This window comes from Myotis yumanensis, unplaced genomic scaffold (genome assembly GCF_028538775.1).
Source record: "Myotis yumanensis isolate MYYU_CA2020_CCGP unplaced genomic scaffold, mMyoYum1.0.hap1 SCAF_9, whole genome shotgun sequence".
Taxonomy (NCBI): Eukaryota; Metazoa; Chordata; class Mammalia; order Chiroptera; family Vespertilionidae; genus Myotis; species Myotis yumanensis.
This window is the reverse complement of record NW_027223760.1, coordinates 3,750,958-3,773,569: the sequence shown is the minus strand read 5'-3', so window position 1 is coordinate 3,773,569 and position 22,612 is coordinate 3,750,958. Positions and strand designations below refer to the sequence as shown.

At 41.8% G+C, this 22,612-nt stretch overlaps 1 protein-coding gene and 1 non-coding gene across 15 annotated transcripts in view; both read right to left on the bottom strand.

Annotated features, from left to right (window-relative positions):
• The window catches only part of KMT2C (lysine methyltransferase 2C), a 255,758-nt gene that overhangs the window by 206,200 nt on the left and 26,946 nt on the right, over positions 1 to 22,612 (bottom strand). The gene's annotated exons all lie outside the window — the stretch shown is intronic.
• On the bottom strand, positions 5,539 to 5,667 carry LOC139017110 (small nucleolar RNA SNORA56). Its single transcript, XR_011472788.1, has one exon. It is a non-coding gene; the product is annotated as a small nucleolar RNA SNORA56 (small nucleolar RNA).

The following is a 22,612-nucleotide window of genomic DNA, read 5'->3' as shown; positions in this document are numbered from 1 at the left end:
AACTTTCTGATAGCTTGAAAATTCAAAATCAAAGTGTATAAAAATAAAGCTGCACTATGAAAAAAAGGATGATTCCACAAAAGGCATATTTATAATATGGCATATTTAAAATATTTACAATATGGTCCCGATCCTGTTTCCTGGTCTAGTAACCGAACCTTGAACTGATGCATGACCTTCAACTGTGCTTCCCTGCATGAATCAGTTCACTTGTGCAGCCTTCCTTGAGTTAGCGCTTCTTCCTATATAAACTGAAAAGAGTAAATTAATTCATTTGAACCTCATGAAATTGTCAATATTTGACTATTTTATTCTAAAAAAAAAAAAAAGGCAATTTCATGTGGTTCAACCTAACCCAGCCTCTTTGATTCTAGTGGTTATATGAAAAAAGAACGAAATTTTACATGCATCCTTTCTATCTCCATTCTGCTTCCCTCTCCCCAAAAAACATGGTTAATCTAGGATTGGCAGCTTTAAAACTTTAAGGTTTTATTACAAGTCAGCAGAGAAAGCCACTGTTCTGGTTATTAAAATTGGCTGCCATCACTCAAACTGTTTCACTAAAAAGAAGTATAATAAGATCTGATGTGAGTTTTAATCTGAAAGAGAAGTAAACTCATAAAAATAACAAAGCCCAAATATAAGAAATAGAGAGGACTCTGATTTATCTAAAGAAATCGAGGTTCACATCTTAAAATGAGTGATTTCTACTTTCCTTATTAGATTTTAATTGGAATTAATGATTACTGAGTTAATACCCATGATACACTAAAGGTGATGGACAAATAGATGTTAACAGCTGAGAAACCATCCTAACCAGAACACTGAGGGCGGTCCAGAGGTCCAGGAGCATCTATGGAGAAATTCAGAACTCATCCAAGTGAAAAACACAAGATGCACATTCGTGTTCAGAGTGGGATCGCATTTTCTGTTTTAAAAACAGTGTATCCTCCAACGTGTGCATTTATTTCTTACATATGGACAAAAATATTAGTAGGGTAGACCCTAAGCTATTAACAATGACTCCCTGAGAGAAGAAGAAGGCAGAACTGGAGAGAGAAAAAGGAAGAAGTCTAGTTGTATGTGCCTAATTAATTAAAATTAGATACTATTAAAAATTCAGTTTCTGAATTCTGCCAGCTCCATTTCCAGTGGCTATCACACCTAACAACACAGCTATGGAACTTACATCAATACAGACAGATCTGCTGGACAGCTCTGGTCTGAAACACAACAAGGAAGCCTGACAAAGACTTTAGAAGGTAAGACAATGAAGAAAATCTACCCCTCCACCACTCTTGAAACTGAAAATACAACAAAAAGCAGAAATTATACACAAAGAACCTCAAGAAGCATTGCGTCTTCGGGTGATGTCTATCTGGACTAGGTTAGCAATCCTATATGCTATTTGGGTACTGAGGGGAACCCGGCAGTAAGCATTTTATAACCATCTACTGAAAAACATGCAGTGACATTTCGCATCAGAAAAAATGATTTCCAATGACCTCTCCTTGACAACAATGGTATTCATGGGCTTAAAAAGTAATAAAATTGAGGAAGTTTTAATTTATAATTCAGATATATGAACCTAGATAGGATTTTATCTGAATTGGTTCATAATTTTAAAAATTACTAAAAACTTGTCATCGCAGCCCCGTCCGAACGCCCTGGGGGTGGGAGGTGGGGGCTGTAGAGGCCATACAGGAGGTAACTGTTGTTTCTCTCACATCAATGTTTTTCTTTCCCTCTCTCTCTTCCCCTTTCTCTCCCCCCGACCCCCGTAAACTCAATGTTTAAAAAAAAATCTTTTAAGCCTTGTAATTACAGACTCTAGCCCTAAATAGGTCCAAACAAACGAAATGAGCCTGCTTTAACAACTGCATTAATAAAAACTGCCTATACTTTTATACATTTTAATGGATGCATTAAATTCATTAAATTTTTCACTTTAGAAATTCATTTATAAAACTACCAATTTGAGTTGATGTGTGTCCCCAAAATTCCTATCCATTTGAGAAATGTGACTTTATTTGAAAACAGGGTCTTTGCAGATATGATCAAGTTAAGATAAGGTCATACTGGTACAGGATGGGCAGTGCCCTTACAAGAAGAGGAAATTTGCCCCGGCCTGTTTGGCTCAATGGATAGAGCTTTGGCCTGTGGATTGAAGGGTTGCAGGTTTGATTCCAGTCAAGGGCATATGCCTGGGTTGTAAGCTCGATCCCCAGTAGGGGGCATGAAGGAAGCAGCCGATCAATGAGTCTCTCTCATCATTAATGTTTCTATCTCTCTCTCCCTCTCTCTTCCTCTCTGAAATCAATAAAAATATACTTTAAAAAAAGAAGAGGAGGAGGAAATTTGGACCCAGAGAGACACACAGACACCCAGGGACAAGGACATGTGACAATATAAATAGAGGCAGATACTGGAGTGATGCAGCTGCAAGTCAAGAAACACCAAGGATTGCCAGCAACTGTCAGAAGCTGGGAGATAGGCTCAGGACAGATTTTCCCTCAGAGCCTCCAAAGAAAGCAACCTTGCCCACATTTGGATTCCCGGTGTTCAGACTCCAGACCTGTGAGACAATGAATTTCTGTTGTTTTAAGCCATCCAATTTCTGGTACTCTGTCCCAATGCCGTACAAAACTAATATGACTCCCCTCTTCCTCCATGTAACAGGCAGGCCCATCACCAGGTGTCTGGATGCTCCATCACAGATTCATTCATTCTCCCTTTCCTATGCAAGTGCAATTGGAGATGAAGAAAACCTAGTTCCTGATACCAGAACAGATCCTTCTCCCTGGGACAAGCTGAGGATATTCCATCTCACACGCAAGAGATTATCCAAGAAAATCATTCAGTAGAGGAGGAAAATATAAAGAATAAAAGCTTGCCTTAATACTCACAGTAGCACCGTTTTAGAAATCAAAGGACTGCAATATGGAGGTAATCCATCTTAATGTGTGCTTACATACCTACCAGCAGCATGTGCTCTGGGTCGAAGTCAACCCCTCACTCCAAATGCGCACCCCCCCCCCCCATTTATCTTAGTGACCAGCACCCCTGTCACTGCATGTGCCCTTGACTGGAATCAAACCTGGGACCCTTCAGTCCACAGGCCAACACTCTATCCACTGAGTCAAACCAGCTAGGGTCAAAACAAGTTTTATCACATTAATGACTTAAGACAAACATGAAGCTAGTCAACTCTACTAAAGAGGCTTTAATATATTGGTATTTATATACACACACATACCCATAGATATGTTACCATGTCTGATTCCACAAAAGAGGTTCATTTCCCCAACCAAGCACAACCCTATAATAATTAATTCCTTGCTGCTATGTATACTGCTCACACTGAGTTCAAATAAGCTAATTTAATAATCCCAATCATATAAATTCAGATGCCCACAGAAATAAGGACAGGAAACTTTTCTGGAAATAAATGTTATTAATAGTTTTAATGGTAGGACAGTGTTATATGCTAAATTGTGTCCACCCCAAAATTCATGTTGAAGCCTTCAACCCCCACTCCCCTCTGCCCAGTATTTGGAGATAGGCCTTTAAAAAAGTAGTTGAGTTAATAAAGTCAGGTTGTTAGGGTAGGCCCTAATCCAAGATGACTGCTATCCTTAGAAGTAGAGATTAGACAACACTGAAGGATGACCAGGAGAGGACACAGAGAGAAGCTGGTGTTTGTAAGCCAAGGAGAGAAGCCAAAGAAACCGAACCTGCCAACCCCTTGATCTTGGACTTTCAGGCTCCAGAACTGTAAAGGTTTTTGTTGCTTAAGCCGCCCAGTCTATGGTACTTTGCTATGACTCCCAAACTGACATTTTTTTAAATATATTTTTATTGATTTCAGAGAGAAAGGGAGATGGAAAGACAGAAACATCAACGATGAGAGAGAATCATTGATCAGCTGCCTCCTATATGGCCCCTACTGGGAATCGAGCCCACAACCTGGGCAAGTGCTCTGATGGGAAATTAAACCATGACCTCCTGGTTCATAGGGGGACACTCAACCACCACTGAGACACACCAGGGCTGACCTTTTTTTTTTTTTTTTTTAATGTTTTTATTGATTTTAGAAAGAGAGGAATGGAGAGGGATAGAGATAGAAACATCAACAGGCTGCCTCCTGCACACCCCCCTACTGGGGATCAAGCCCACAATCTAGGCATGTGCCCTGACCAGGAATCAAACCAGGATGACACCCAACCAACTGAGCCACACCAGTCAGGGCCATGGAATATCTTTTCAATCAGCAGAGGTTGTGTAAACAATGGGATTATGGACATTTTCATTTTCTTCTTTATGTTGGTCTGTATCTAAAAACCTTAAAAAGTGCTATTAAACTAATGATATAATTGAATATCCTAGACATCAGAGTTTATAATACTCTGGCCACACTTCACCTTACTATTTCTAATTTGAAACAAAATAATATAATGAGATAAAATAAGATTCATTTTTATTTTCACCAGCTCCATAGAGGAGCTGGTGGAGGCAGGCTCCGGGGAAGAGCACTGCTATTAAACACTTCTCTGGAGCCTGGGAGTGTGGCTCAGTGATTGAGTGTCCACCTTGAACCAGGAGGTCACGGTTCAATTCCTGGTCAGGGCACAATCCCCAGTGTGGGACGTGCAAGAGGCAGCCGATCAATGAAGTCTCTCTCATCACTGATATTTCTCTCTCTCTCTCTCTCCCTCTCCCTTCCTCTCTGAAATCAATAGAAAATATATTTTTTAAAAATATATTTTTTAAAAAACTCCTTAAAACACACACACACACACACACAACACACACAAAACACTTCTCTGGAGACTGGAGAACTAACCTACAAAGTACAGAACCTTCTGGTATTGGAGTGAAAAGTCATCATAGCAACTAGGGGGCACATATCAGACCCTGTGAGTTAGGCATCTTACATATACTATCACTTTAATTCTCATCACAAACTAGCCCAGCAAAGGCTGACTCCATCTTTCACAGAAGGAAACTCAGGCTAAGGTCACACACTTAGGAAGTGGAAGTGCTTATACCAAGAGCCCTGAATGCTTAGCAAATATCTATTAAACATCCGTTATATGCATGTTGCTACATGTGTGACAGAACCATGACCCTAGCCTCTTCTCACAGACACAGATCCTTCTCTTTCATACTCATTGCGTACATGTTTTCCTACCTCTGTAATTTTAGAGCTCCTCAAAAGAGCTATAGAATGAAGAGGAAGATAAAGAGATCTGTGTCCAAGACCTGGAAAATTCTGGCTTTTTCACTAACATAAGTTAACAAATAAAAGGACTGTAGATATTGGGGGGGGGGGGGGGGGCTGGATTAAGTTATATGTGTGAAATTGCTGGGAAGAGTGCCTGGCACATAGTGGATACTAAATAAATGTTAATGAAACATGAGTATTCATTTACAAACCTTTATAGAGTTAAACAGACATAGAAGTTTTAAATTTTTTTAGAAATTGGTTAGATTAACTGAACAGCTTTCCATGAGAGGACCACTTCATCCGTCAATCAGTGATATCTGGGAAATCTAAAGCCAACATCAAAATGCTGACACTAGTCAGAGGAACTCAGCATTTACTGCTGCAGATTGACTCCCTCTAGAGTCCCACAAGCCAGATTAGAAAGGGACACCTATCTTCTGAGATTCAGAGCTTTGTATTTGGTCAGTGCTCTGATTTCTCCAAAGGTCTCCTCAGGACTCAGATTCCACTCACCACTCACTCTACCCCCTTCTTCTACACTACATACTGCTTAACACTCAGAATAGAAGAATAGACATTCTGTGGCTTCCTTACAACCTGGTCTTTTAGAGTAGTGGGCTTCAGAGTGGAGTGCACATGAGACACTCAAATCTCCTAATCACTATAACTAGAAAACACTAGAACTGAGGACTAATTTTTTAAAAAAAGAAAAGGAACATTAAATTTAGCTCTCCTAAAATTTAGTAATCCATACCTAATATAAGGTATCCTTATCCTATCTAATAAAAGATAAATAGGGTAATTAACCGTACCTCCGATACGCTTCCCATTGGCTAATCAGGGTGATATGCAAATTAACTGCCAACCAAGATGGCGGCTGGCAGCCAGGCAGCTGAAGCGAACAGGAGGCTTGCTTGCTCCAGTGATGGAGGAAGCCAAGGTTCCCGGCCTGCCGCGGCCTGGCTCTCAGCCTGAAAGCAACAGCTCTGAAAGCAACTATGTTTCAATTATAGAAGCTAAACAAACTCCAGATACCTGTTTTCAGCCAGCCAAGGTCTCAGAGCTGGAGCTGCAACAGTGTTTCAATTATAGAAGCCAAACAAACCCCAGATACCTGCTTTCAGCAGCCGAGGCCTCAAGCTGGAGCCGGGCCTCAGAGCTGGAGCCGGCTCTCAGCTCCAGTGACAGCCATAGAAGGTAAATGAATACCAGAATAAAAAAGAAAAAAAGGAGAGGTTGGGAGCTTCAGTAGCCCACCAGCCTGAAAACGGCCCTCAGCCCCTCACCCAGACTGGCCAGGCACCCCAGTGGGGACCCTCACCCTGAAGGGGGTGCAACCAGATGCAAACAGCCATCAGCCCCTCATCCAGGCTGGCCAGGCACCCCAGCGGGACCCCCACCCTGATCCGGGACACCCTTCAGGGCAAACCAGCCGGCCCCCACCCGTGCACCAGGCCTCTATCCTATATAGTAAAAGGGTAATATGCAAACTGACCCTAACAGCAGAAAGACTGGGAATCACTGGTCACTATGACACACACTGATCACCAGGGGGCAGACACTCGATGCAGGAGCTGCCCCCTGGTGGTCAGGGCGCTCTCACATGGGAGGAGCTCTGCTCTGCCACAAGCCAGGCTGACGGCTGCCAGTACAGCAGTGGTGGTGGGAGCCTCTCCTGCCTCCTCAGCAGCGCTAAGGATGTCCGACTGCAGTTTAGGCCTGCTCCCCGCTGGCAAGTAGACATCCCCTGAGGGCTGCCGGGCTGCCAGAGGGATGTCTGGTTGCCAGCTTAGGCCCAATCCCCTGGGGAGCGGGCCTAAGCCAGCAAGTGGTCATCCCCCGAGGGGTCCCAGACTGCAAGAGGGCACAGGCCGGGCTGAGGGACGCCCCCCCACCTCACCGAGTGCACAAATTTTTGTGCCCTGGGCCTCTAGTCCTATATAATAAAAGGCTAATATGCAAATCGACGAAAGAGCGGAACAACCGGTCGCTATGATGTGCACTGACCACCAGGGAGCAGACACTCAATGCAGGAGCTGCCCCCTGGTGGTCAGTGCACTCCCACAGGGGGAGTGCCGCTCAGCCAGAGTCTGGGCTCACGGCTGACGAGCACAGCGGCAGTGGTGGGAGCCTCTCCCACCTCCACGCAACATTAAGGATGTCCAACTGCAAGAATTTCGTGCACCGGGCCTCTAGTACCTAATATAAGAACAGATGTACAGGGTGGGGAAAGTAGGTTTACAGTGGTTCATATGGAAAATAATAATTAATAAATAATTACACAAGAATAAACTGTTTCATGTATTTACAACTGTAAACCTACTTTTTCCCACCCCTGCATACAATTTATTCATAAATAAAAGTAAAAAGGATACAAATGTTGGAGTCACAGATTCAAATTCTTACTAATGGAGGCATGATTCAAACATAACATTGAGCCCGACCAGCATGGTTCAGAGGTTGAGTGTCGACCTATGAACCAGGAGGTCACGGTTCATTTCCCAGTCAGGGCACGTGCTCAGGTTGCAGGCTCGATCCCCAGTACGGAGTGTGAAGGAGGCAGCCGATCAATGATTCTCTCTCATAATTGATGTTTCTTTCTCTCTCTCTCTCTCTCTCTCCCTCTCCCTCTCCCTTCGTCTCTGAAATCAATAAAAATATACTTTTTAAAAACACATAAGATTGAAGACAACTGCATTAGAGCCACAATTACATCGTTAATTTTGGTTAAATACCCCATAAGAACTCTGACAAACAGTATATTGTGTTTTTATTAACACTGAACACTTTACAAATAGGCCAAGCAAATTCCCGCCTCTGTGCCACATATTCTTAAGTTGTTCCTTCTGTCCATACATCCACTAACAGACAACTCCTACCCTTCTCGGCAAATATCCATTCATCTTACCAAAAGTCTTTACAGAGCTGCACAGCGACAGGTAGATAGTAACCACTCTATAAATCTAAGGCTATGAGTTTGTAAGTCAAATTATAATACAGGCCTACTAGAAGGAAAAATTTAGGTACCTTTCTCTTGCTCTAAGACAACTACACTAAGAATAAAACTATCCTATTTATTATTATACCCCCCTCTGCATCTTTTGGAAAAACCCTCATGCAGATGAATTTTGATCAGAAGGAATACATTGTATATACAGTGCACGCTAAAACCGGTTTTCCTCCTAAATCTACACTTAAATCTTCCCCCCAAAAGTATTCTGCACAAAAGGACATAGTGAATGTGTGTTTATTTGGAACCCTATAACCCTAGATACCCAACAACTACTTGAACAACGTTGTCGCTCTGTTCTCATATGACACAGACACTAAACCAGTGACTGGCTTGGAGAATCTCCTGTTTTTACACACACAACTGGGAACGTAGAAATTACTCTAATATCCTACCAAAAGTATATCAAAATGAATACTTTGAAGAAAGAGAACTAAATAGGTATTTATTTGCCTCCACTGAATTCTCTCTTGGCTATGCCTTGATAAGTCACCATGTAGGAAGTGTCTGTGTGTGCCACCTATCCGTGCCCATGCACTCTATCTCCATCACAACCAGCACCTGGAAAGGGCTCAGAGCACCCCCAAAACTGTGGAAATGATCCAAACTCATACACTCATAATTGCTTCTTCAACAATGAAGTCTGGTGTTAGAGGAGAGAGAACAGCTTTTTAAAAGATACCTTCCATAATATCTCACAGCTGCTTCACAATGACCCTACTTCCCAACTTGTAACTCACCCAGTTATCAGTCATCAACCTTTAGTCCAAGGTAAAATGAAAGGCTATGGAACTGTCATCGTTTCCCCTTACGTGGCTTAAAGGCACTGAGCTTAGCATTCAGCATGCATTATCTTCTTAAAAGCTCAGGGTTTATTAACTTGCGTAAAGTCACATCAGAATCACCAAATTGCACAACTCCAGGAAGTGGTACCTACACTGTATTTTTGGCAAATGCTGCCCTAGCACAGCATGAATGGTGCTGTGCAGTGAAGTGGTCTGGGTCAGACAGCTAGTAAGCCATGACGCTGAAGCCGAAACACTCCGCTGTGTCTGGTAAGAGAGAACAGACTCCCAACCTTAAAGCCACGCTGCCCCCATCTTGAAAGTAAAGCTTGAACAATTAATCACACAATAAAACAAAAATCTCTCGTTACATAATAACACAGTTACAGGCCTTGCGGGCGAAGGAAGAAGGGAGGGAAGGAAGGAAGTAAGGTCAACAGATAATGACTATGGAAGACAGAAGCAAGAAGAAGCAAGACATACACATCTTCGGTACAAGGAAGCAATAACAACTGAGTGATCTAAGGGGAACAGAGGAATTGGGGCAGAGGAGTTGGTTCCCCCCACCCCCACCCCACTGCTGCCCTTACAAGACCATAAGCATAGTTTTCTAAAGAATGATTAGCCAGCATTCAGGTTAAAATGACACTTGCACCCAGAGTAGGAAAAACTATAAATTATGCATGGGACTCTGCATTCACCTGCTCCTACTTGTAGCTTCGAAAGGATTCATTTATTTCAAAATTTAAAAACTGATCTCAGAGTAAAAAACCTCATTAAAATATATGGCTTAGAAATATTTAGAATCTATTATAACAAGAGCTTATTTTCTTAAGAAGCAAAAAAGATTTACAAATCACTTTAAAGGGGAGTGGGGGGGTGACCAACCCAACAAAAGAGTGGACAATGACATATATTACCCAACCAACAGCCACCCCACCTCACAACCTGATCTTGCTGTCAGGGGCCACCTCTCCCATTATAAGGCCTAAGAGGAACAGATGTTTGCTTTCTGGCCTCACTAGCACCTACCACATGACATGAGCACGTGACCAGTCATAGCCAATAGGACCCGAGGACAAACCTGCTGCGGCTTCCAGGAAAGGTTTTTGTTCTGTGAACAAATGCACTTCGCCTCCACTGGCTGTTGTCACGTGGACTCCTGGAACTGTGACCTATAGCTCCTCTGTGTTCTACAACCCACAAATTCTTTCAGCTCCACCTTCAAAACATGCAGAACTGCTTTGACTCCTTTTTCCAAATTATCTCTTCCCTGCCTGCTTGCAATATTCTCCCAACCACCACGCCTGCTTCCGCCTTTATCCTCTTCATTCAAGTCTCAACACAGCAGCCAGCATGAACCTTTGAGAGCCTTCATCAGATAAGGTCAGTCCTTTGCTCAAAGGCCCTCAAAGAGATCTCATCTCCCCAGGAAAAAGCGCTCCCAATGGCCTAAGAGGCCCTGCTCTTCCGCAGCCCACGCTCAGCTCCGCCACACTGGCGCTCCTCTGCCTGGTTGGAACACACACTCCTGCCCCAGGGCCTGCACACTCACTACCCCTCTGTCTGAAATGCTCTTCCCCCACATATCTGCCCTTGCCCTCTTACCACCTTTAAAATGCGACTCAAATGTCACCTCAGTGAGGCCTTCCCCGATCACCCCATTTAATACAACGCAGCCTCACAGTCCCCTTCACTGCTTTATTTTCTCCGTGGAAATCCATTTCACCTACTTGTCTGTCTCCTCCCTCTCCCACCAAAAGTAAGCTCCCCGAGGTCAATACACTCAGCCTGTGGTCTGTTTTGCTCAGTGCTGCTGTTATTTCTCACGCTTAGAGACTACTGCCTGGGACACGGTGGGTGCTGAATAATTATTTTAGTGAATTCATGGAGCAACCATCAACAGCATGCTAAAGATGAAAAACCAGGAGAAGAGGAGTATCTGGGTCCTGGGTAATTTCACTGAGCTATTGAATTACATCTGGACTTCTGATCACATGAGGTAAAATTCTACCCATCATCAGACATGGTAAATTAAAGTTTGTGTTATTTGAAGCCAAACGGTACCTGATACAGGACATAGGCAGGTGGTTTGACAAAAAAAAAAAAAAAAAAAAAGCTTTTGGCAAGTATAGCCAATTTAACTCAATCATGAGGCATGTAAATTAAAATAACCCTGAAATGTCACACAGAAAAGAAAAAAAAAGCTTAACTGATGTATATCCCATTCAACATGACTAAAACACTAGCTGTCTTTAGTTATTTTTTAAGTTTTATACATAAACATATACCATTCAAAAGAGTTGTTATTCCATCCCATGTATTGAGTGCTAGACAGGATGCTCATTCTTGGCCAATGATGTGAAAACAACAGTTAACTCTAATGAAGAACTTACTGCACACCTGACCATGTGCTATCCATCCATTTTCACATGCATTATTTACTGCCCCAGCACACCCACAAAAGAGGTACTATTTTTAACTTATCCCATTTTAAAGTTGACCCAAATCAAATAGCTACTAAGTGATGAGGTTAAAATTTGAACCTAGTCACTTTTAACGAGCAGACCCAACACCCTACCAGCCCGATCAGCCAAGAGGCAGAGCATTCTCCGGACTGAATGGGTCTGGAACACCACCAGCGGCCCGTTTTCTGCCATTTATTGTGTTTGGGTTTCAACCCAACAACTGACAAAAGATATTCAAGTGCCGAACTTACCAGAAAGAAACGCTCTGACAGAAAAAGAAGATAGAAATGAAAAGACAAAGATTTGTGGAAGTCCTTTGTCTCAGTTTTCTCAACTGAAAAAAATGGAGATAATAGTTATTTACTAGAAGGAAGAGGATAAAGGCTGAAGCAGGCACAGTATTTTTAGATTGTTATGAGGATTAAATAGATAAATATGGCACGTGCAAGCACTTGGGCTGGTGCCTGGCACACACTAAACAATCATGATTATCATACTTATGATGAAGGGCTTCAAATATGTCACCAAAACTAGAAGGTCAGACCAACAACTATATGGCTAGTAGCTGAAAGAAACCACATACGTGTTATAACTTCAAGAATCCAAAAAAGAAAGGAGAACAAGTACTGGTATTCATTCTGTGAAGAATGTTAAGTGACCTAGTAAGAAAAAATTCTGTTAGAACCACCAGAAACGTATGTCCTGTCCCATCCTCTCCCCAACATCCATTGTGGGAAGAATGTCAGAGGAAAGACATGCTCTGTTCTGGGAGGCCAGGTCAGTTACCACATTTCTGGAGAGCAGTTGGTCACTCACTATCAAAACTTGAACTGATGTGCTCTTTGATAAGAGAACTCTACATGGAGGAATTTAACTTCTATAGTGCCCACAAGTATACAAGGATGGTCACTACAACTAAATGACCACCAATAGGGAATGGTTAAATAAATTACGGTACCTCCATCTAGTTAAAAACCCGTTTCTCCACTAGGCTCTCATCTAAGCAAATGACACACTGTCCACCCAAGCCGCTAATACAAAAAATCTGTAAAACCACTTTAATTATTCTTTTTCTCAGGCCCATCTCATCAAATCCTTTAGTAGATCTTATCCTAGTAACTTTTAAAACATGTATGAAACCTATCGCTCTTCTCCTTAGTCATAAGCCTACTCTAAGCCATATCTGCCAAGATGATTTCAATAGCCCAACTGGTCACCCAGGTTAAAACCCTCCAGTGGCTTCCACTGCTTTGAGAATAAAATCCCTGTTCCCTACCATGGCACAAAGGCCCTGCTTACCTCTCAGGCAGCATTTCCTAGGCTCTCCTCAGGGTCCAGTAACACCAGCCTTCTATTTGGGGAGGCAGAAGGTCTCTTCAGTATGACACACTCATTCTAGTTTTAGAGCCTTCATGATGGACCATGCTCTTCCTAAACCAGTGATGGCGAACCTATGACACGCGTGTCAGAGGTGACACACGAACTCATTTTTTTGATTTTTCTTTGTTAAATGGCAGTTAGGGTTTTTCAAAATGCTGACACACCAAGCTCAAAAGGTTCGCTATCACTGTCCTAAACTGTCTAACTGCCTCATTGTTCACGTTGATTAAATGTCGTCACTTCAGAGGGACTGCCTGACTCCCCTACCACATGCATCACTCTTAGAACCACTTACAGATACTGAAAATACCATTACCACTGTTTACTTTATCGCATTTCTCAATGTCTGAAATCCTATATAATAAAAGCCTAATACACTAAGTGTCCGGTTGTCCATTTAACCAAAGCGTAATATGCTAATGATATGCTAAGGCCCCTCAACTGCTTGCTATGACGTGCACTGACCACCAGGGGCAGATGCTCTGACCAGTAAGTTAGCTTGCTGCTGGGGTCTGGCCAATCGGGACTGAGCAAGATGAGCTGGACATGCCCTAGAGACCTCCCTGGCTGGCGTCCCTCCCTGGCTGGCCAACCTCTCGCTTCCTTCCCCGGCCTTGATCGTGCACCAATGGGGTCCCTCGGCCTGTCCTGCGCGCTCTCACAATCCGTGACCCCTTGGGGGATATCGAAGAGCCAGTTTCGGCCCCATCCCGCAGGCCAGGCCGAAGGACCCCACTGGTGCACGAATTCATGCACCAAGCCTCTAGTTAATTATAAGAAACGCATTTATTTTGTATCTCCCACCATTGATATATTGGTCCAGTGAAGGCAAGGGCTTAACCTCTCTTGTTTACCACTGAATGACTAGAATCTAGAATCAGGCATAAGCAAACACTTCAAATCAGCTGCATAAATATTACACAGTTGTTGAAAAGGCTGTCTATATGCTAAAATAGAACAATGTCCAAGATAGACTGTTAAGTGACAAAAGCAAACCACAAAGCATTACAGTTGATCCTTGAATATGGGCTCAAACTACGGGGCTCCATTTAACCGCAAGTTTTTAATTGACCTGTATATTTCAAGGGTCAACAGTATTTTCATTCTGAGGTTGGGAATCTGCATGTGTGGAGAGACAACTGCAATTACACTCAGATTTTTTACTGTGAGGGGGGTCAGCACCCCTAACCTTCATGTTGTCTCGGGGGTCCAATGTATATACAAAATGATCCCATCTTTGTAAAAATTAATAGATGCACATCATGTACAGAGAAAGTATATGCATAGCAAAAGTCAAGAAGGCTATAAAATAGTTACAGTAATTAACTTTGAACTATGGGGCTGAAGAAGAGGGGAAGAGGACCTTTCACTTTTTAAGTAAGGTTCTCCTGAGCTATTTGAGTGTTTTTACCAGCACATATTACAGTCGTAACTTTTTTGTGATACTTTCTTCATCCTCTACCTGCTAAAAGACCCAACAATGTATAGTGGGTACTCTCTTTTTCAAATACCCAGAACACCTCAGACACAATGTAAAGTTTGTGATATATTTCTACCACCTGACCCATTTCGAAGCACTAGAGAAACAGATATCTGAATATTATTTGTTATGGTCTATTCCAGTTTAAGGGCTGATGGAGAATCTCTGGCTCAAACAGCAGACCAAAAATACATGTTTATCTCCCTTCAATAAAAGATTCTTTAAATGGTAGTAAAAAAAAAAAAAGTTAATAAAAATTACTTAAAAAGTTAATAAAAATAAATTAAATGGATATCTTTCTAAAGAAAAGAAACCATGGGCTAGGGAAAGGGAATTAGTGAACCTCGTGTAGGGTTGGCACTTTGAACACAAGGGACTCCTAAATGTCCAGATTCAAAAGAATAATTACCAGCTTCACCCTCAAGTCTGACAGTCATTAATTCCCACCAAGAGCTAATTCTTAAATCTGAAAAATAACCCAGATCAGATGTTTGATAAAAAGCCTACAATATAAACAAGACCAAAATAAACAACAAAAAGTACTCTATGGCAAACAGATAAAGGAGAGTATGATGACTTTAAAGAAAATTCTTAACACTTTCAAAGAGATTCAAGAAGGTTATGAGTCCCAGCCAGTGTGGCTCAGTTGGCTGAGCCTCATCCTATGCACCTAAGGGTCGCAGCTCGATTCCTGGTTGTGGGCTCCATCCCCAGCGTGGGGGTATGCAGGAGGCAGCCAATGGATGATGCTGTGCTCTCACATTGATGTTTCTCTTCTCTCTCCCTCTACCTTCCTCCCTCTAAAAATCAATAAAATATTTTTTTAAAGAAGGTTATGAATCCATAGTCTTGGAAAAAAGAAAAAAACATGCTGGGAGTGGAAGGAGGGGAGAAGTCTTAAAAATTTAAAATATGACTGCTAAAGTAAAATTATAGAACCTGAGAATAAAGTAGAGGAAATGGCCAGAAGAATAGAACTAAAAGACAAAAGGAGGAAACAATCGAATTAAAAAAATGGGCAGAAGACCTGAATAGAGATTTCTCCAAAGAGGACATATACATGGCCAAGAGACATATGAAAAAATGCTCAAAGTCACTGAGTATCAGAGAAATGCAAATTAAAATCACAATGAGCTATCACCTCACATCTGTTAGAATGGCTATCAATAAGAAAATCAAGTGCTGGCGAGGATGTGGAGAAAGGGGAACACAAGTTCACTGCTGGCTGGAATCAGATTGATGCAGGAACTATGGAAAACAGTATGAAGTTTCCTCAAAAAATTAAAAATGGAACTTCCGTTTGACCCAGCGATCCCACTTCTGGAAATATATCCTAAAAACCCAAAACACCAATCAGAAAGAATAAATGTGCCCCTATGTTCATAGCGGCACTATTTACAATAGCTAAGAATTGGAAACAGCCCCAAGTGCCCATCAGTACATGATTGGACAAAAAGGCTGTGGGACATTTACACTATGGAATACTATGCAGCAGTAAAAAAGAGGGATCTCTTACCCTTTGGAACATCATGGAGGGACCTGGAAAACATTATACTAAGTGAAATAAGCCAATCTGAGAAAGACAAATACCACATGATCTTACTTATTTGTGGAATCTAATGGACAAAATGAACAGACCAACAAAATAGGACCTGAAAAATGGAGGCATGAAACAGCCTGACATACTTCGATGTGGGGTTGGAGGGATGAGAAGAGATAAACCAAAGAATTTATATACTTATTAGGGCCCCAGTGCACAAATTCGTGCACCTTGAAAGGAACTGTGGGCTGCGAGGCTGTGGTGGGCACAGGGGCGGGTCTCGGCCCATCCTCCGTGCCCCCAACTGACCCCTCCCGCCGGGGCCCCTGGTCCCCCTGTCTCCCGGCAACCCTGTTCCCGCCACCACCACCACTCCCATGCAGTGACTGCACCGGCCCCGCTCACACCTGCTGACAGTGCAGAGCGATTGGCACTGGCGCCAGCAGCAGGTGCAAACGGCAGCTGTTGCTCTGATTGCCCCCAGTAGCAGGGGAGGTAGAGAAGCCCTGAGGGGCAATACGGGCCACAGCCGCCGCCACACCCACTGATGGTGCCAAGCCATAGGTGCTGGGGTCCAATCCCAGCAGGTCCAGGGGTCCCCAAAGGTGTGGACGGAGTCGGCGAAGAAGGAATGACACGAAGACAGCCTTCAGTTGGTCAGCAGCCTAGTCAGGACCTATAGCCAGGATCTCCAGCCAAAGTTCTGGTCGGAGTTCTGGTTAGGAACTGATGAGGATCTGACGTTTATTGTCTTATTACATCCGTATTTATACCAGCCGATTTTAATCCTGTCAATTTCTATTACAAGGGTTAAGGTGTTTCTCATCTCCATTCCAGGGAGTAAAGACCATGTAGCTTAACTACTCGCCTGACACTTAATTAAGGGGTTGTATCCCCTCCCTAACCTCAGGGAAAGATCCCCACCTGGGGAAACAACCTTTCTCGGAGAGGTGACCTTGGTTAAAACACATGGCGCTAAAGGGAGCAAACATATTAAAAACAGTATGCTACATACGCCAGGTCCACCGAAACACATGCTGTGCAGATGCCTCTTTCCTGCAGCGACTGCGTCAAGCAGCAAGGATGGACCGGCCTCCGGCACATAGGGACCCATGCCAAGCGCCGGCATCAGGTACGAGCGGGGCTGGCGCCGACAGTGGGTGTAAGCAGCAGCTCTAGCACCAGCAGCAGGTGCGAGCAGGGCTGTTGCTGGCAGCAGGTGCGAGTGGCGGCTGCTGGCCCCAATCACCCCTCAGGAGCAAGGGGAGGTGGAGAAGCTCTGAGAGGCAATCGGGCCGGCAGCCACCTCTTGCACCCACTAACGGCGCCAAGCGATCGGGGCCGGTACCAGGTGCCGGCAGCAGGTGCGAGCAGTGGCTCTAGCACCAGCAGCGGGTACTAGCAGGGCCTATGCCAGCAGCTGGTGCAAGTGCTGGGCGGGACTGTGGTGCACGGGAGCAAAGAATTTTCAGTAACCACCACAGGCTCGCCCCGATGACAGGGACTGGCACCCCGCCTTAGTCTGGTGCCCCCACTCACCTGCTCCACCATCCCCGCCATGTTCTGCGCACACCCCCTGTTGGTGAGCACATGTCATGGCGACTGGTTGTTTGGTTGTTCGCCTGTTCCACCGTTCGCTCTATTTGCATATTACAGTTTTATATATATTGATATGCATAGCCCATGAACATGGGCAATAGGGTAGTAAAGACCTGGGAGGAGGGGGAGGAGCTAGGAAGAGGGGAGTGGGGAGGGAAATGGGAGATATCTATAATACTATCAACAATTTAAAAATTTTTTCTTTTTAAAGACAAAAGGGGAAAGGAACTAACTCAGGAAGTCCAATAACCAACTAAAAGGAGTTATAGAAAGAAAGAAGATATAATTACAGCATTATAAGAGGATTTCCAGGAATTAAAAAACATGAGTCTTTAGTTTAGTAAGAACACATCTAGACAAAACACATCACCCACAAAGGAACAAGAATCACCCTGTATCAGACTTCTCCTCAACAATGGATGCTAGAAGACCTGGGAGCAATGACCTCAAAGCTCTGAGGGGAAATAACCTTCAACTTGGTTTGGCTTGAATAAAATAATACCAGTCAAGGTATCTCAAGGACTAATGAAAACACTTTCAGATATGCCAGGGTTCAAAACCTTATCTCCTACATATTCTTTCCTAAAAGCATGTGAGGGGTGCACTGCATTAAAGAAAAGATCCAGTCACAGCAGAACCAAAGGCCAGCACTGAGGGGAGTGACCTGGAACAGGCCTGGGTAACATCAGGTCCAGACTAGAGAAAGAGGACCAGGAAGGCCTCTCCTCAGGGGGAAATACTAATGTGGTATGGAAAGCTGAGAACAGGAAGAAAAAAACAGTGAAAAGTAAAGCAAGAGAAAAAGGTAATTACTGACTCAAAAACCAGGAAACCATGCCTCTGCTATGAACAATTATTTATATCATCAGAGTAACGTAGAAACTATTTGTTGATTTTCAACAATGAAAACCAAATCATAGGCAAAGAATAAGGGAGTATGGTACAGAGTATAAATGTTCTCAACCTGGACAATGCCCATGTGGAAATGACAGACACATAAAAGCATAAAGGGGAAAGTAGAGGTGAGAAAAAAAGGGGGGAGTACGAATATTTTCCTACTTGGGAAATCAAGATACACAATCTATAGGAACGTGAAGCAAAGGTCTATTGTGTTACATAAACTACAAAGATAACAGAGAAACTAAAAGTGGTAACATCTATTTGGGAAAGTGAATATAAGGGAGCCAAATCCTCATTTATCAGAGCATAAATCGATCTAAAATTGATAAATCCTAAAGTAAGCTTATTATTTCATCACAACAATACCACATGAAGAAACTATTTAAAAGTTTCCTTTAGAGAATGGCTGTAAGGAGTGAGGAAGGGTTGTTGGCCTTTATTATAAGCATTTCTGAGTTTGTGTTGTTTATTTGTTGTAAATGGTGGTGGTTTCTTTTCTGCAGGGAGAAGGCAGCTGACGGGGAATACTGTAACATTATGGTTTATGGTGTTTGTCATTTTGTTTAACAATATTCTACTCAAGAAACAAAAGCCTTTTTTTAAAAAATGCCAAAAACAAACTGGGTTTACTCCTTCAAACTACAAATTACAGTGTGAGGAAGCGTCAGTATGATGACATTTTTCTTTAGCATTCCGAGTGACATCAACACCCATTAAACATACTGATGCAGTTGTTCACTGGAAAAGTTTAGGTTCCCCTCAGTATTAAGAGCCAAGTGCCTATGGCAGCACAAGATGAACATATCACATATCACATTTCAGGCAAGTTACAGACCCACTCTGCCACTATCCATGAGATGTAACAAAAAGCTAAGCAATGTTAAAAAATAATTTACCAAATTCCTCTCAAATCAAAATACAGGAAGCTACTGTGTAATTTGACACTTCAGAAAATTACATTTTCTGTTGTCACTAAAATGAAGCCAAGAAAAAAATAGTTCGGTGTTTAATAAGGCATTGTGTAGTTTAGAAAGGACACAACTATATCACATTAATCTTTGTATGGGTCTAGACATGAAAAACATGTAAGCAAAGAAACTACATAAGTAGAACAATAATGATTATGTAACAAATGATTTTACATTAGGAGCAGCAACTGTTTATTTTGAAATATATGCTACCGACTAGTTAAATTCAAGTTTATCTTGTTAAGAATACAATGTTTCCAAATCAATGATTCTTACAGAAAATAAAACATGTATTTCAGTATTATTTAATCTTACTTTTAGAAAAGTAGCCAAGGATTTCATGCCCTAGGTGAAAAAAAAAATCTACTTATAAATTAGACACTGCTGCTTTGATACAAAATACCGGTTTGACTCAGTGGATAGAGCATCCGCCTGCGGACTAAAGAGTCCCAGGTTTGATTCCGGTCAAGGGCATATACCTTGGTTGCAGGCACATCCCCAGTAGGGGGTGTGCAGGAGGCAGCTGATCGATGTTTCTCTTTCACCAATGCTTCTAACTCTCTATCCCTCTCCCTTCCTCTCTGTAAAAAAAAAATCAATAAGTATTTTTTAAAAAAGAAAACAAGTGTAACATGCCACCTGAGGTTAAATATATAAATTTTACAAGTAATACATATCTAAGTATTAAATAGAACAGGTGTATAGGTAAACGTCTAAATATGAGTTTGTAAACATAATGAAGTTAACCCTATACTATCATAGTTTTATTTAACAAAAAGAGAATATATTTAATCCATCAAACTGTTTATCTTCTGCTGAAACACATCAGAAATATTATAATTATAAATTATAACATTACAATTTGGTTTTTTTAAATAATTTCTTCTGATTAAATTCTAGTAAATTACAGAAAGAGATAGGTCAAATGCTGGTTAAGGAACCAAATATTGTACTTCTCATTTCTTTTCCTTTTCTAATTATAACTGGGAATTAAACATACATGAAGAACTATTCTGAAAATCCTCAAACCTATAATGAAATATTTGAGCCAAAGTGTTTGAATATTTTTGAATAGCTAATAAAACTACTTAAGAAACTAAGTGAAAAATTTTGAGAACTAAAGGGGGAGGGGATAAAAATGCTACTTTATTCCCAATCCTCTTCTATCAAACAACTTCCAAATCCAGAATGTGAAACTTTCATGATTATTTATTTCCTTATTTCCAAACCTAGATTTAATTCAACAATAAATATACACATCTCAATATCCAGTGCCATATGACCATATCTGAAGCTTTCATCCAGCTAAGTACATAATAGAGAAATATAAGGCTTCTGTTGGCTCTGTTTATTTTTAATAGTAACAATCCAAGCCAAGTCACCCTCCGGAACCAGATGCAAAAATATGATCATCTGAAAAGAAACAACTTTTCCCTCTGGGTATTTGGGGTTCTGGCTCTTTTTTATTATCATTTTTCATTTCTGTATATAAACCATCTTATAAAAAACTGCTCCCACCACGCAGATCAGCCATATTCCCCACCAGATCCAATGCCCCGGGAGGAGAATGCTCAGCTTCACCGCTCAGCCTTGGGCAGGCAGCTCAATTCACTAGGGCAGGCTGCGATGCTGCCAGCCAGGTCCTGCCAACCTGATCGCCCTGCAGCACCCACTGCACAGGACAAAACAAATGAGCATGAAGGGTCTTTCTTGCAAGCTCTCCCACGGTTCTGAGACTATCCCGCCACACACACCCACTACCAAAAACACACACAGAACTCCCAGGAGCCAGAGGAGGGGGAAGGAAGGTGGAGGAAAAGAGGAAGACCAGAGAAAGTAGATCCCTGTGTAGCAGTTGCTCCAAAAAGGTGGGATGGATTTCTCCAAAGTCCAGAACGGGAACCTTGCTACAGACAGCCAGCGGAGGAAGCCCCCAATGTTAACTCTTTGTTAACTCTGTGCTAACCATTTCCAGGAACTTTTCCCCTCTACTGCTTAATTTCAAATAATCCAACAAGTCCATTTTATTTTTTTATATTACTTAATGAAATTCTGTTGGGAGCCGAGAATATAAAGGTTAGATAAAACAAAAGGATACAACACATTTCGCATTATTTTGCGTCACATGGTTAAAATCTTTATGTTAACCCTTTTTATCCTTTCTAATCTCTCTCTAGTGAGGAAGTCAAAACCAAAATACTAACCACCACCTAACATGGTCTTCAACGTCTACCAAAAATGCCCTACTCAAGTCTCACTCTTTCAAACCAGAGCCTTTCTTTTCCATTTAACAAGGATATTTTTCCATGAAAAACTCTACTTAAGGTGCTGCAATCACTTTTGCCAAATTTCTCTTTCTCCTTTTACTTACATATGTTTATCATGGCTTTTTTTAAAATAAAGTTTTTTTTTAACCACCTTTTCCAAACCTCTAAACAAGCATCTATAATTATGGAGAATTGTCCTTCTGCTCAATAAACAAATAATTTTACTTTCTCTCCACAAACTTCCTAATACTCTATGAAGCTGGCCAAATGTTTTCAACTCCTGGCACTGAACAAATAAAATTTAAAAAACCATTATGTAACTGAAGCCTACTTCTGTTGTTCTAATAACCTAACTTAAATGGTGATTTAACAGTAGTCTTGGTTGTCAAAGAATCCCTATTTTTAAATAAACAAATATTTGGAAGAGGTTCAAAGTGAGGGGTGGGGCCACAGGGATAGAGCCCCATAAATGGAAGTCAAGTTCATGACTGTTTCCACAGAGGCCTAATCAAGAAATTGCCTTTTTCATATCTCGTATCCTGCAAATCTTACCAACTCATAACCTTGATTACAGATCATCCTCTTCTAGGTGACATTCTCCAAACTACAATGTTATAGTAATACCACCGAAATTCAGAATAAGTTAAAGGAATTAGGTTTAAGACATAACCAAGAAAGCTGCCCTTGTATAAAGATGCTGACTGCATGACTGATGCTTATGGGCAGATGGTCAGACAAGGGAAATACTCAGGGTTTGGGGGCAGAAGAAAACAACTGAAAAATAGAAGTTTATTCTTTTAGTTAAATAAAGTTAAACAATGTCCTTCCAAAGAGTATTTTAGAGACACAATGCAAAACAGTTCCTAGTTTTCATTTCCACAGTAATTAGTTTCAAATATGAATAAAATTCTACCTATTTCAATCCCAAGATTTTTATTGTAATTAAATTAAATTTACAAAAATCTTTTAGAAAGTATATGTAAAACAC